Here is a 16,620-nt window from a genome sequence, read left to right as displayed (position 1 = left end):
AATCAACAACTGGCTACGCTGCTGGTGTTGGCAACAGGGTTTTGGTTTCTAAGACCATGGAACATGGTTTGAAGATCAGCAACTGGTGGGGAGAGATGGGATTCACCTCACCAAGTGGGGCACATTTGCCTTTGCCAACAGATTGGCCAGCCTAGTAAAGAGGGCTTTAAACTAGGTAGGAAAGGGAAAGGGGAGAGTCATAGAGAGAGGGTAGTCAATAAAACACAACTCGGGTTGAGGGGCCTCCAACGGGTGCGAGCAGCTGGGGAAGTGCGTTTGGGACATGGCTATGGGGGACCGCCCCCCCCATACACCCTTCCTGGGAAACCTGCATCTTTGAAAAGCCTGTGCACCAATGCACGCAGCATGGGGAACAAACAGGAGGAACCAGAGATCTGTGTGCGGTCACAGAGCCATGATCTCGTTGCAATCACAGAGACCTGGTGGGATAGGTCGCATGACTGGAACACTGTCATGGACGGCTATGTGCTTTTTAGGAAAGACAGGCCAGGGAGGCGAGGTGGTGGAGCTGCTCTTTACGTGAGAGAGCAACTGGACTGCATCGAGCTCTGCCTAGGCAGGGAGGAGGAGGAGGCAGTCAAGAGCTTATGGGTAAAGATCAAAGGGCAGGCTAGCATGGGGGACACTGTTGTGGGTGTCTACTACAGGCCACCTGACCAGGAAGAGGAAGTTGATGAGGCCTTCTACAGACAGCTGGAAGTAGCCTCACAACTGCAGGCCCTGGTTCTCATGGGGGACTTCAAACACCCTGGTATCTGCTGGAAGGACAACATAGCTAGGCACAAACAGTCCAGGAGGCTCCTGCAATGCATCGGTGATAGCTTCTTGTCACGGGTGGTGGAGGAGCCTACAAGGAAGGGTGTCCTGCTGAACCTTGTCCTAACCAACAAAGGACTGGTTGGAGAGGTGAAGGTTGGGGGCAGCCTTGGCTGCAGTGACCATGAGATGGTGGAGATCAGGATCCTGCAGGAAAGAAGTAAGGCAACAAGCAGGATTGCAACCTTGGACTTCAGGAGAGCAGACTTTGGGCTCTTCAGAGACCTACTTGGAGGAATTTCATGGGTTAAGTCCCTAGAAGGAAGGGGGGGTCCAAGAGAGCTGGCTAGTATTCAAACATCACTACCTCCAAGCTCAAGAGCAGTGTGTCCCTATGAGTAAGAAGTGCAGCAAAAGGGGCAGGAGACCTGCACGGTTGAGCGAGGAGCTCTTGGCCAAATTCAGACAGAAGAACAAAGTACACAAAATGTGGAAGAGGGGACAGGCTGCTTGGGAGGATTATAGGAGTGCAGTCAGACTATGTAGAGATGCAGCGAGGAAGGCTAAGGCCCTGTTGGAATTGAGTCCTGCAAGGGATGTTAAGGACAATGGGAAGGGCTTCTTCAGATACATCAGCAGCAAGAGAAGGACTAGGGAAAATGTGGGCCTGCTACTGAATGGGACAGGGGCCCTGGTGACAAAGGCTACAGAGAAGGCAGAATTACCGAGTGCCTTCTTTCCTTTAGTCTTCACTGCTAAGGGCAGCCCTCAGGAATCCCAGAGCCTGGAGGCAAGGGAGAAAGTCTGGAGAAGGGAAGACTTTCCTTTGGTTGAGGAGGATAGGACTAGAGACCTTCTGGGCAGGCTAGACATCCACAAATCTATGGGCCTGGATGGGATGTATCTATGGGTCCTGAGGGAGCTGGCAGATGCTCCATCATCTTTGAAAGGTCATGGTGAACTGGAGAGGTGCCTGAGGACTGGAAGAAAGCCAATGTCACTCCAGTCTTCAAGAAGGACAAGGAGGAGGACCCAGGCAACTATAGGCCAGTCAGCCTCACCTCCATCCCTGGAAAGGTGATGGAACTGCTCCTTCTGGATGTCATCTCCAAGAATATGGAGGAAAAGAAGGTGATCAGGAGAAGCCAGCATGGATTCCCCAAGGGGAAATCCTGCTTAACCAATCTGATAGCCTTCTCTGATGGAATGACTGGCTGGGGAGATGAGGGGAGAGCAGTGGACGTTGTGTACCTTGACTTCAGCAAGGCTTTGGACACTGTCTCCCATAACATCCTCCTAGAGAAGCTCCGGAAGTGTGGGTTAGATGAGTGGACAGAGAGGTGGATTGAGAACTGGCGGAAAGGCAGAGCTCAGGGGGTCGTCATCAGTATCATGGAGTCCAGTTGGAGGCCTGTGGCTAGTGGTGTCCCCCAGGGCTCAGTACTGGGTCCCATGCTGTTCAACTTCTTCATCAATGACCTGGATGAGGGGACAGAGTGCCTCCTCAGCAAGGTGGCTGATGATCCCAAGCTGGGAGGAGTGGCTGACACACCTGAGGGCTGTGCTGCCCTTCAGAGAGACCTGGACAGGCTGGAGGGCTGGGCAGAGAGGAACCTCATGAGGTTCAACAAGGGCAAGTGCAGAGTCCTGCACCTAGGGAGGAATAACCCTAGGCACCAGTAAAGGCTGGGGGCTGACCTGCTGGAGAGAAGTTCTGCAGAGAAGGACCTGGGAGTGCTGGTGGATGACAAGTTGACCATGAGCCAGCAATGTGCCCTTGTGGCCAGGAAGGCCAATGGTCTCCTGGGATGCATTAGGAAGACTGCTGCCGGCAGGTCGAGGGAGGTGATCCTGCCCCTCTACTCAGCCCTGGGGAGGCCTCATCTGGAGGACTGTGTGCAGTTCTGGACTCCCCAGTCCAAGAGAGACATGGAGCTAGTGGAGAGAGTCCAGCGCAGGGCTACGAAGATGATCAGAGGGCTGGAGCACCTGCCCTGTGAGGAACGGCTGCGAGAGCTGGGCCTCTTCAGCCTGGGGAAGAGCGGACTGAGGGGGGATCTTATCAATGTGTGTAAGTACCTGAAGGGAGGTCGTCAAGGGGACGGGGACAAACTCTTTTCAGTTGTCCCGTGCGACAGGACAAGAGGCAATGGGCAGAAATTGAAGCACAGGCAGTTCCGCCTGAACGTGAGGGGGAATTTCTTCCCTGTGAGAGTGACGGACCCCTGGAACAGGCTGCCCACCTTCTCTGGAGATATTCAAGGCCCACCTGGATGCAACCCTGTCTGACATGCTCTAGGTGACCCTTCTGAGCAGGGAGATTGGACTAGATAATCTCCAGAGGTCCCTTCCAACCTTACCAATTCTGTGATTCTGTCTGATTTTTGGAATGTTAGAACAGACAAGCTGTATTACTTAGCAAGAGTTAGCCTATCAAACTCTTGATCAGGGACTGCTAGTGTATTTGCTTTGCTTATTAATAGGGTCTATACTAGGATGCCTTGTTTAAAGAGTGAATTGTTCTGGAATGAACAGCTGAAATCTCCTCAGGTGCAAGAAAAGACCTGCTGCTTTTTGAGATGAGACATTACTGAAGTTGCTGTGAATTTCAATGTAAGTTTCACATCTGGAGCAGTTCCAAGATCTGGCTCTTATTTTGGAAACTGAATTACATTTAGTATCCATTTAAAGCTTAGACTGTTTTTCAAGCTTGTGTCTACCCAATTTTATCATGTGTTGTATAATTTCTCTTTGCAATTACTCCAGATCCACTGAGCTCTACTAAAATTCCAGGACATGGGTCTGCCAATTAGCAGCAGCTAAATGCCTCTATTTATGAGGGGAAATCAGGTGTGCATTCCTGCAATTTTTCAGAGAAACTTGCTTGTATAACTCAGTGTGGGTGTTTTATTACTTTCACCTCAAATATTTTTTCTTTAAACATTTTCATAACATTGTGTAGGTAAGACTTGGGTAAAAGTGTTTTCAGATTTCACTGAAGGACTGTAAGGAAAGATTCCTCTCCATACTGCAACCACCTACTGTGCTGCTGTGGCTACCTCACATGAAAAGGAGACATTCCTGGAATAAGTGAAATACAACACAGAGCAATAAACCTCAGTCAAAACTATTTTCAGGGCCATTCAAAGCACTAGTGGTAATAATAACATATCGATCATCCGAGTTCTCGTCTCAGTAGAAAGCAGGACTGATGCAAACATCATTGCAGTAAGAAGAAAGATTTGAAGGTCTCAGCTACACCAGCTCCAGCCTATTGGGCTGCCCTTGCTGCTGCCTCCCAGGTAAAACACTGAAGGAACAGCAAGCTACTCCCACGGAGGGCCCATACCTGCAAAACTCACTTCTGGCACACCTCAAAAAGCCATATTTGACAATCTTTTTATTTGCAACTTACCAATTAACTCATATGAGTGACCCATTTGTTTGCAATAGGCCTTCCAAGGTATTAAGGCCCCTTATTCCAGAACATTTGTCTTTGGATATAGCATGATTGTATTTAATTCAGTTAGATATCCCAGTGATGTGATATGTTAGACGTCAAAGTTGTTGCTCAGCAATGACATCTGAGGAAAGTTTCCTTGAAGTTTAAATATGGAATATTGAAGAGAAGGAAAACGGTTGATTAAACGCTCCATGCTCACTTTTGTCCCATGAGGAAGAAAAGGCAGTCACTCAAGACCTAGAGGAAACAGTCTTTCAAGAATATTTGGATCTACAGTGCAATTAGCTGGTAGAACTTAATGTCACCATACATTGCTAAAGGCATAAAGCTGAAAAAAATCGTTATTACCTGCCTATGGCAGGTATGATTTCCATCATGTCAGTTGGGTAATTGGATAGTTCTGTTTTCAAGACTATGATCTCATTCTCCCAAATACATAAATGTGAAATTCTGAAGAGTTCTCTGAAGCTATTTTCCTGTTATTTTATTTGCTTTCTTTTCAGTTTTGTGCTCATTTCTTTTTTTTCTAAGGAAACAAGGTTTCTCTTACCATACTTGAAGTTGTGCACCCGTTGTAGGTCTGTGTGTTTGTCATAAGAAAGGCAGAAAGCCCAGATTTGCAGGCTTCTGCAAGTTTCATTAAAATAGGTGGACCAAAAGATGAGAAGCTGAAAAGCCAGAGAATGTCATTTTCCTTCGTTAGACTGCAGAGAAATCACACAGTAGGGACATTGTGACTGTTTCTGCTGCAAGAAAACTTTGGTCATCTGACTTTTTACTAGACATTAGGGAAGCAATCTCAGGACAGAAACTCTAAGAAAGTGAAATTTGTTAGTTCCAGCAGTCATGGAACTCTTACGTTATTCTTAATCATAGTTTAATTTGCATGTGTTGTTCTGTCCTCATTTCGGCACAGACTGAGATCTCACTTCCCTTTGCAAATCTGGGACTACATGAGAGAATGGATGTTACCATCCATTTCCATTTTGGATAAATATTCTCCTACCAGATATTATGGGCCATAAGCTTGATATCTACCTGTGATGATACATACAGCATTGCCTGTCACATATGGCTAGAGCTATTGGTTATTCGCTGAGATTATGGCCATAAACATTTCACTTTATTTCCTCAACGCCTGTGAATAATTTTCTGGTACTAGACAGCGCATTCACTCAGGCCATTCATGTGCACGATATTGTCAGTGTTAATTGCTACATCAGTGAGCTTGTTGCATTTGGAACAACAGGTAGGTGTTTGGGTCCAGCCCTATGCAGGTGACTATACCACGTTGCGGCAAACTCTGTGTTCAGTGGTGCAGCTGAACATGCAAAATCACACTTTCTGCAAGAACAAATCAGTGAGACTGAGGGTCTAGTGATAAAAAGCTGTGTAACTGCACATATACGTTTTATGTGGATTGGATGACACTTAAATTTAATTTTTGAGGCAACATACATTCACATATACCTTGCCTCTGTCTTGGCCTGAAGGTCTTCTGAAACCCTCCTACAACTGCTCTAGTGCATATACAACACTATTAGCAGTAGTGGATTTCTGATTCTAGGAAAAGCTTGGCATGTTTTCCCTATCCTGTCATCTAGCTCTTTTGTTAGCCCCACCTCTTCTGACCAGTGCTATGGACACGAAATAAACATCAGTACTTAATGATAATACGGTCTGAGGCTCCAGTTGCAAGTTCAAAGAGCAGAAGCTTCAGGGCACTCAGCCACTGTTCATGTGCTGAGGGCGATTGCTTTTTTCTCATGAATATGAATGCCCCATTCAAAACAAATGTCGTCAATCTCTGGTGGCTTGGGACTGAAAGTTATTCCAAATTAGTCTAGCAGATTGGCAGAAAATCAAAAATACCAACAATATACGAGTTGATCCAACTCACTGCCAGTTACATAAATGAAGGAGGCATCGTAATGGAATGGCTGACTGCACAGCCAAATACTGTTGCAGGCAGGCTTTTAGTACTACCTATCCATCAGCTGAATAGCTTCTGTTTGCAGGCTCAAAAATTAAATACCTAGTTAAACTAGCTACAGTAAACAGTGTAGATTTTTTAAAAAAAAAAGTAATGGAAAAGGTACACTGCAATTTATAAGGTGAAATTTAATATGAAGCTTTCTAGTATAAAGAAAAAAAGGCCCAGTCACTCAAAACACTGGGTTATGAAGCTAAACCTGCAAGATTAAAAACTGGTCTCACTGAAGGCAATGACATGTCTTCCATGTATGTCATTTTAGGTCTTGGGTCAGCATCAGATTGGGGTATTTCCCTGTGTTTGGGAACCCAAAGAATGTTCGATGGAGAGGATAGAATTCCCCTTACAAGAATAACCTCCCGCCCCCAATGCTAGATATAGCATCCTGTTGTATTTTTCAAAGCCAGAAATAGAATTATTCTGAAAACATTAGGAATGTTAATTTATTTTTCATATTTCTTTGGGGGGAAAGAAAAGAATGAAAAAAAGAAAGAGAGAAAGAGAGAAAGAGAGAAAAAGTTTGAACAGTTTAAAGGAGGGGGGAACCCATGGTGATTTATATCATTTCTGGAATAAGAGTTGCCATGTGGTTACCACGCTCAGTTACACTGAGCCAGCTCTGCTAGAGGGACAGGCAGGTTAATACCAGCAAGAATGTGAGTCCACCTGGTCTGCAGTTTAGAACAGGACTAGTATGGCCCCATTCAAAAAGAAGAGGAGAGAGTACAAATCTTCAATGAAAGTGATCAAGGACTCAAAAAGGAGAAGATTAAAGAATAAAAACAAGAGAGCATTGTCAGCTTTCAAAATGTGGGCAGGATGTTGGTGAGGATGATTGTAAATGGTTCAGAGACCAGTAAGTCCCTTACCCAAAGTTCCTGTTGATTTCAGAGGATCTTTTCCAGGATGAATAAAAGAAGCTTCCTAAGAAAATACTTTTTCATAGCCAGCACTATTAATGAGATAAGATTGTAAAACTCTCCATGCCATTAATAAGCCACCTAAGAACATTAACAGTAACGTAGAGAAAATAAAATGTCAAAGAGGATTCCAAAGTTTTTTTTCCTCCTGTTCTTTGAGCATCCCATCTGGTTTCATAGTGGCATATTGCTGCAAAATCTGCTTTTTACAATGCCTAATGGAATAGCCCCTGATCTCTGGTAAAACCAAGAAACCAGTATTTTCATAAACAGGAAAACAAAGAAGCTCCCTAGAGCTTCTGCAATAATAGTAAAAATAATAGCATAGCATTATTTATTATTTGCATCACAATAGCAAGTAGAGAAGCCAAATAAATTGGCAGTTGCTTAATGCCAGGCGATGTGCAAACATGGAACAGCTGCATGCAACTTAAATAGAGGAGACAGCCAGAGGCAACAGAGGAAACAGAGACACTAGGTGGTACTAACTGTGGTCACTAACTGTGACTTTGCAAGGCCACAGGCCACGTACAGGCATACAATGAAACGAACTTATAGAAAAGCATTAGAAAACCAATTATTGGAGCTGGTTCTTGCAAGCCAAAAGAATTTTTTGCATGCATACTTAGTGTAAAAATACTATTGTTTGTGGGCTTACCTTTCTATCAGGAAAAAAAAAAGGAAAATAAATGAAGGTATCATTCAGAGTTTTTACTGTAGCCTCACAATGAAGCAACTCCGTGGTATTCCTTTTCACTATAGCTATTTAGCCAAGTTCCTTTCTGATAGAAATATTCCTGTTATCTGAGAAATTCCCTTTGAATCTGCACTTGGTAGTTCCTTTCGTTCACAGATCTTCTTTTTTAATTACGCAGAAAAAGTCTGAGCTATTTTGCCAAGTTCAGGCCTTTACATGTTCAGTGAGAAGTCACTGAGCCAAGAGGACATATGTACTTTTCCATCCTCTTCTCACTTTCTCCGTGAGTTGTATCTGCCTCATGCTAATTTAGTAAAAGACCACCTTAGCTTGTGCTCCAAGTCTCTGTCCTAATTTGGAAAGAGACACACCTGCATGGCCATAAGGGCTATAAGGCTCTAGCTATAGAGCCATATGGGGCAGGTACGGTTTGTCAGGCTCCACATGGGCAGTCAGCAGGCTGCTCTGTAGACGGGCTTGTATCCAAACTCCGTGCAGGTTCAGAAGGATTGCTGGGACTTCAGGACCAAAGTACTGCCTCTTCTGGAGAGAGTAAGTAAAATTTTCCTTTATGCTGACTTGTTCGCAGGGAGGAATCATTTAGAGAAAGCACTGGAAGGTGAATATTCCCCATAGCTTCCTCCTACAAAGCAGGCTATTTTTCCATAGTGGTGTGTGGATGAGGAGACAAGAAGCTGGCTGTGCTTCCCCTCCCTGCTTGTGCTCAGCTCCTCTTAAAGCTAACAGTTATGACCAGACTGAACTTCAGCATTAGGTTATGAACAGACCCTTACAAGTGATTAACCCAGCAGAGCTCAACACGTTGCTTCTTGTTAGCTGAGTCACATTAACAGACTGTACACCTAGCTCTTTGCCTGTGGCAACTGCAAAGCAAAACACATGTGCTTAGACTCCCTTCATGAAGGTACACAGTTGCCACAGGTAAGGAACGTGTATCCGGTCAGTTAATGTGGCTCAGTGAATAGGTGACTTAACCACTTGCAATTGCTGGTCCACACCTGCACTGCGTTGTATACAGCTGCACTAGGAATAGAGGAATCCCATGGTGTTTATGAGCGTTATGCCCACACACTGCTATTCAACCACAGCTAAAATGCTCGTTTTATTGCTCATTTTTAAAAAAGAGAGCAACGCACTGTATCATTAAATTTGGAGTTAAAAAGCAATTTTCCCTTTTAGGAAGTAATCGTTCTTTCACATATATCATCAAAGCTGGCAAACAATGTATTTCTATTTGTTGTGTTGTTGTTATAGGCTACTTAACAAGCATCCTGGCACACAGGGTGGAAAAAAATATCAGTTATTATCAGAGGTTCATATGAATATTGAGTTAATTCTGTTTGGCCATTTTTATGCCTAGGTAAGATCCTGAAAACATAAGTAGAGGAAGAAGAAGATTTTGAAGGATAAAGTTATTGCATATTACCATCTTTGGAAGAAGTAGTGAAAGTTGATGATGTGTATAAGACTATCAACAAAGTGGGAAAGAAATTAGGGGAATGGTCGATATTTAGTTAGGAGGCCTTAGCTCTTGAGGAACTAACTGTAATAAAGCAGAGTATGATCTGTTGGTCAGAGACAGTTGTCCAACTCAGTTCAATCCTCTGAAGGTTTAACTGAGTTTATTACAGGCATCGCTGGCTCTCTACACAGTTTGTTCTCACACACACCATGATTAGTACTTTGTTAGTAACCATGGCAGCTAAATATGTATCATCCTTGCCAGAAACGGAGCCTGGTGCGTGACTGTCTTCTGACAACTATTTGGCACATGCTTTTGCAATGTAGATGTGTCTCCTGACTGTGCTGCTGGACCTGGCTTGGACAGGTTGGCTTCTTATCGGTTTATGCTGGGGGGCTACTCAACCTGCCTTTGGGCCCTCTAGTCTTGTTGAGACACAAGGCAGGGGAGATATCCAAACTATGAAAAACGCACTGAAACCACCTAACACAGATAGCTGTGGATGCATGTGCTTGGCAACCCTTGTTCCGAGAGGAATTACCATGGGGAACAGCTCAAACCATATGTGTTATGACAGGATCTGATGTAAATGCCACAACTGTTTAAGAAAGTAGGAACTATACGGTGTACAGTGTAGGAACTGTACAGTGGAACTCCTAATGTGGACAGTCCTTCACGGGAATCATTGATGTGTTAGTAGCTTTGGCCTAAGATCCCTGCGACTCTCCTGTGATTCACCCGCTCCTGCATGAAATTTGGCCAGTAAGAGCTGGAAGACTTGCATCACATGTCTTAGATGCAGAGTACTGAAGTGACATATTGTATGCATGTGGTGGTTTATACACTCGACAACACAGGATCATGTTTCTGAAGAAAGTTTTCTGTGTAAATATACCTACTCCCAACATCTCCATGTAACTACTTTTCTGCATGAGCTCAATATAGCTTTCTGCTCAACAGATTTGTGTTGGCACATCTTCTTCAGCATTGCTTTGCTCCTCCCCAAAATCTTTCAGGAGTGAAGTCCTGAGAAACAGAGTTTGAGAAAGAAAATGAACTAGTGCTTAGGCTGACTAGATCTGCACTCAAACTCTGGATTAAGTTTCTGGTTTTACCACATACTGTATGTATGACCTGAGGCAAGCCATACTGTCTCTTTACGCTCTCCTCCTCTGCGAAGTGGGGATAATAATACTTTCTCTACATCACAGCATTCTTGCGAAGAAAAGTCCATTAATAGTAATTAGAAGCTTAACTAGAATGGTAACAATGACTGGAGCTGTTTGTAGGCATCGGATAAAGATGTTCCACCATCCTAACGTGCAACTGCAACACCCACCACAGGGCTGGGCCTGGTGATTTGTAGTGGCTTGATCTCTGCAAGGGAAGGTCAGTGGCTGGACAAGTGACCCCATTCAAACGCGCCTCACACAGTGGCCTTCACAAGGCAATTCAGAAATTACCACACATAGTACTTCAGTGGCACAAAGGAAAGCCTCTTAGAAAAACGTTCAAAATCATAGAAAAGAGCCTAGAAAAATAATAAAAGCCAAGGGAAGAAAGAAGATCAGATCAGTGGAAAGCACTGCAGGAGCACCACTTTCTGCATTATATTGTCAAGTTGATACAGGTTTCATTATGGACACGAAGCCTGTATTGGCAATAAGTCTAGATGTCAGAAGTATTCATATAGACTTAAAGAGCAAATGCTTTTGAATAATTTTTCACAAGTTTCCTCTCCTCTTCCAGATTGCTTTGTAACAGTTTGCTGATTTAGGTACAGACATGAAAACTTTTTGCTGTACAAACTGATCTCTCCAGTCTTTTGGTGATACTGCCCAAGCTCAGCTCAGCAGAACGCCCTCAGCACTGCAACATTTTCCATTTTTACCCATGCAATACACCCTATCCTCAAAATGAGGACAACTAGCACGGCGGTGAGATGGAGGAGGATGACAACTTCTCTTGGTTTGGAGAACTGGGACACAGCATAACCAGGCTGGCACTGGGCATAGCTGCCAGCGTTATCTCGCTGTGAGGAAGATCCGATCTCGCACGCCGCCGTGGTTCACGTTTGATGCCCACTTGCCACGTTTAGCTCGGAAGAGCGAAAGCTTTTCCCTTCTTTCTCAAAGGCGACAGGCGGCCCAGCCGACCGGATCGGCGCACGCCTCTTTGGGCGCGACGGGAGCCGTGGGCGCGGAGCACCCAGCACGGAGCCCCCACCGCGCCGCACGGGCAGGCAGGTCGGCGTCGCCGTCGCGGACCAAACTCTTGCTCCCGCCAGGGAAATCAGGAAGACGCGAAGGTCCAGCAGCCTTCAGAGGGGGGTTGCTGCCGTGCGCGGCCCGAGGTCGCAGCCCGGGGCGCTCGGCCACGGCTCACGCTTCCCCCTCCCGCCGCCCGCGGCCGTTAACGCCAGCCGGCAGGTGCGGCGCGCGCGCCGCCCGCGGGAGCCCCGCCCGCCGCCGCCCCTCCAGCGGCGCCCGGCGCGGCGGCTCCCCGCGGCCCCGCCCGCCGCCCCTCCGCAGCGGGGGCCCGGCGCGGCGCGGCGCGGCGGCGGGCGGCAGGGGGCGCTGCGGCGGCGGCGGGCGGCGGCGGGCGCGGGCGCCGCGGCCGGCTGCGGCGGCGGTTTGAACGCGCGGCGGCGGAGGAGGAGCGGGCGGTATATAGGGGCTGACAGGCAGCGGCACCCGCCGTCGCTGCCGCCCGGCCTCCTTTGTCCCCTCCCTCCGCGCCGAGCCGGCAGCGGGCACGGAGCGGGCCGGCCTGGGGATCCGCGCCGCGCCGCCGAGGTCGCCATCTTCACCCCCGCCTCGCCTCGCCTCGCCGGGCCCCGCCGCGCCGCCGCTCCCGGGCGGCAGCCGCCCCCGCCGCGGCCGGGCCCCGGGAGGGAGCCGAGCCGCGCCGCGCCGCGGGCTGCCTGCGCCGCCGCCGCGTGTGACGGCCGGCAGCCGGCGGCCTCCTCCGCGGATCGCGGCGGCGCGGGGGGCGCGCGGCTCCCGGCGAGGGCGAGGACGGTGCCGGTGCCGGCGCGGCGCGCAGACAAAGGGGACGGCGCCGCCGCGCGCAGCGGTGAGTGGCGGGGGCGGCGGCCGGTGCCCCCCGCGCGCCCGGCCCGGCCCCAGCGCGGTGGCGGCGGGGCGGGGGCTGCGCGGCGCGGCGCGGCGCTGCGCGGGCTGCCGCGGCCGTGCGCGGCGCTGCTGGGGCGGCGGCGGGAGCGGGAGCAGGTAGGCGCGGTGCCCGCGGCGCGGTGCCCGGCGCGCCGGGCGGTCGGCGCGGCCGATGCTGCCGGCGCCGGGGGGAAGCGAGCCGCAGCGCTGAGGGGTTAGAGCCGCGCGGGGGGCGCGGGCGGCGGCGGCGGCGGCTCCGCTGCGTGGCGTGTGCGGCCTGAGGCTCGGAGCTGCGGCGAAGCCGCCGGTCCCGCAGGCCGGGAGAGCGCCCGGCCGTGGGACCCTCGGCCCGCTCGGGAATGGGCAGCGACTCTTCCGATTTCTGCTTTTAATCTCCTCCTTTTTAGTGAGAAACTTCAGAGTCCGTTTAAGCTAAAACCCTAACCAGCTTTTTCCCCACCCAGTCTAAGCACATCCCTCCTGTACTGCGGCAGCTGTTCAAAAATTCTAAAAAAATTAAGGCGCTTTTAAAGCGAGAGGGAGTCGCTTTTATTTTACAGCTCTGTTCTGGTGATGGGAGGACCCTGTGGGATGCTCAGGTACTGGCAGTCGCTCCTTAACCTCCATCAGTGTATAGGCAACGCTGCTAGCTCTAATACTAACATAAGACCTTAACTAAAGTAACTGGAATTAAAGCTCTTTCTGCACTCATAAAGCATGCTTAGCCGATGAGGTTTGCTTAGGTAATCTGTTTAGCAATAGCTCAATGAAGGTGCAGATCAGTTTCTGAAAATTGCACTATTCGCTCTGTCAAAACACAGATCAGTTTCATTTATTGTCGTTCAAAATTTTTCTGTTGTAATGATTTATTTTTGAGGGGAGAAGAAAGGGAATATCAAGGATGCAATGGTAGAGGGTGGTCCTGTGGATGCTTTCAACCGTTAATGATCTAAGTAGCAATTCAAATAAGCAATGAGATCATTCCCTGTGTATAAATTTTAGTATATGCATAAACTCAACTATGTATAAATGTTTGCATCATTGCTCTCTCAAACTTAGTTTCTCCCATTAGCTTGGGTTAGAAAGTAGAATCAAAATATGTGTGTTTGGATAACTAAAATTATTCTGCTATTGGGTAATATTTTCTACATGCTTCCTGTGTTGAGGAAGGACAGTGTCTCTTTCTATAGCAAAGAATCACTCATGCTATATTCAAGAAACTTCTTGGTGAAGTTTCTCTGTATTTTTTCCTTATATATACACACATACCAGAAATTTAAAAATTGTGCTATGGTCTATAGTGTATAGTGATCCTTTTTATACAGCAGCTGAGTGAGGAACACTGAAGCTGTTGTTACATGCAGCTTGTTTTCTAGAAATGTTGTAGCTGTATTATACGTTATCTTTGATTGAGAGGCTGTTTCACCAATAATTTATTGAAAACTTACTTACACTGTCATATTACAAGACAAAAATCAATTATTTTTGAAGCCTGCTAGTAATTCTGACCTTACGGCATATCAGAGGCTGCGGTGGCTTGCAGTATAGCAGTCTGAGCAAAGCTAGTGGAGGTGGTGGCTTGTCACGATAGGGAAAAGGCAAGTGTTTTCAACATCTTGTCACGGTTTCTGTTGTCCAAAAACATAAATTGAATAACTTTAGAAACAGGAAGGAGAAAAGAGAAATTTGGTGTGTGTTCTAGGTGATCTACATACTATTTTTACTGTGGCATTTTTTTTCTAGCTATCAGAGTGTTCGTTATAGTGATAAATCATTTGGTCATAGAGTGGTGACAAGAAATCACATCATGTCCTATGGAGGTGTTACAATAAACAAGAAACGTTAATCATGTTCTCATGTTGTCTTTTTTCACCCCGTAAGAAGTATAGTAGCTATGAATTGTTTTACATCTCTAGAAGGAGTACTAATTTGTGGTGACAAAATAACGTTAATCAGCAGTTGCTGCTATAATTCAGCTCCTCAGGGGGGAGGAGTTAGTGTAATACCTGGTAACTTCAGCAAACCTTTTTAGAGGGTTAGGATGTTTATGTGGCAGAGATTTTTGACCCCAGAGGTATGTCTGTGTGTTGTGTTTTTTTTTTTTTTTTTCTTAGTCAGTTTGGATTTCTTACTAACATTACAATACAGTTTTTACAAATTTATATTTTTACATCATTGACACATGAGTTGCAAGTAAAACATGTTTCATTCTGTGGTGTATGATTGGGAGGGGGCAGTTCCTAGGAGAACAAGTTGAGGAATTTTTTTTCCAACTGTAAAAAATAGTTTTTAAAAAGAGATAGAATTGAAATGCTGGCTTTGTTTAATGTGATTTATAGACCAACCTTTATAATGAGGCATGAAGCATACTGTGAATTAAATTTAGCCAATAATAGAAAGATTAAAAAAAAAAAAAAAAAAAAAAACTTCCTGGAAGTATCTTTCTTGCCAGTCTCTTTTTTTTTTTTTTTTTTTCCTCTCTCCTCTTCGACAAGCTTAAGTTCTCCAAAAATGAAACGAAGTGGCAAGTTATAAGCTCAGCATACCATACAGCTAAGAATCTCTTTTACTACTCTTTGACAATTCTGTCCTGACTCCTATTAGCTCTGGTTTGTATGTGCGGACATTCACTGGTTTCTGGTCAATATTACAGAGCAGTTGTATAGAATTCACATATGACTGGGGCTTTACCTTATTTTTAAATGATGCTTTGATTAGTCAAATTAGCTTTGACCAGCTTAGTTGTACCTCTTCATTATGCTTGACACCTTGAGTTTAGGAATCTAATACCAATTTATCACCAAATTCATTACTGCAACACATGTTTTTACTAGCTAGAGCTCAGGCTGATAGTAAGAGTGTCCCTTTAGATAAACATGCATTTGAATGATGGAGTTATGTTTGGTCACCTCTTTAGCTCTGGATATCTGTTTCTCACTGTATACCTTTCTATGCTCAGAGACAAGAAAGTAGGAGAAAAAGAATGTGGCCTTTCTTCCAGCCTTGCTAATACCTTGTCATTCATAAAAATGTTTACCACTAACAATTACTTCTGTTTAATGTTAGTTATGTCTCCTACTGTTAATGTTAGTCTGTAAAGCAAATAAAGAAGCTTTAAAGAAACTGACAGATAAGCGAGCAATGTGAAGGTGTCGGTCACTGTCGTGATACCTTAAGCACAAAGTCAAAAGTGTTTCTACCTATGCTGGAAGGTTGTAGGAATTAGCTGCTGTTTTCTCCAGATACATAGTTGGTTCATGCATGTGTGATTCTAATAAATTTGTCAGTTCTTAAAGCTTTCTTAACAGGGTTAACACAAAGATTTCTTTAATATTATAGCTGTCTTGCTGTATTTCTAGTCTTCCAAAACTGCTGAGGTTAAGTATACATGGTGATGGTTGCACAACTGGATGATCCCCTCCTCAGAATATACCATGGAATAGAATAATTTGAGATGCATCTGAAAAGTAAGAATGTGGCGTTCCTTCTCATAGCCATGGGTGGGGGAGAAACGCTCCTCTAAAGCACGCAGGTCCCAAGATGGGCAAGTTGTGTTTCTTCTTGTTGAGAGGAAGAAAAAAATAATCTATCAATCTTAAGAGGCTTTTGAGCATTCAGTCACCTAAACGTTTCAGATGGAAATGTTGATGAAGTCTTTCTGGCATGACTAGTGTCTTTTGTTTTAGTTGTGTAACTACTGGGGAAGTCAAGAAATAATGACAAACTTGAAAACTGAGCAGCCTCAGACAAGTGGAAGTGAGTAAGAAAATAATCTGTCAGCCACACTGAAGATGTTAAGGTGGGGGCTTCGCTCAAAATAGAGCAGAACAGGGAGGGACTTGAGCAGTGGGAATGCTGGCAGTTATAATGAAGACAATGCAAAGAAGTTAAGCTGGTGGTTTGGGAGAGTCCTGTGAGAGGATCAATTCTTAGTGCATGTCTTACAGCTGGTAACTGTGCTTGAGGACCCCATGGTCTCCTAGTTCTGTATTTTGTGTGCAGTTAGAGGTTGATATATGAGATTAAAGTACTAGTCCAACAATAATTATTATCCCAAGGGTAATTAAAGTTTCCTTTGGTTAGCTGCCTTTCATGAAGGCACAGTTTAGTGCACACAGACCTACTTTGAAGCACTGTTCCATCCTTCTCTTAAGTGTTATGTTAACAGAAGGGT

At 45.9% G+C, this 16,620-nt stretch overlaps 1 protein-coding gene across 1 annotated transcript in view; it reads left to right on the top strand.

The window, feature by feature from the left end:
- The first annotated feature begins 12,319 nt into the window (after window positions 1-12,319).
- Window positions 12,320-16,620, top strand: part of CDC42SE2 (CDC42 small effector 2) — an 83,878-nt gene continuing 79,577 nt past the window's right edge. Inside the window, exon 1 of the mRNA XM_062600354.1 lies at window positions 12,320-12,408. The gene's annotated coding sequence lies outside the window, so the exon portion shown is untranslated. The remainder of the gene's footprint in view (window positions 12,409-16,620) is intronic.

This window comes from Rhea pennata, chromosome Z (genome assembly GCF_028389875.1).
Source record: "Rhea pennata isolate bPtePen1 chromosome Z, bPtePen1.pri, whole genome shotgun sequence".
Lineage (NCBI taxonomy): Eukaryota > Metazoa > Chordata > Aves > Rheiformes > Rheidae > Rhea > Rhea pennata.
The sequence above is the reverse complement of the archived record's forward strand: the minus strand, read 5'-3'. Positions and strand labels throughout refer to the sequence as shown.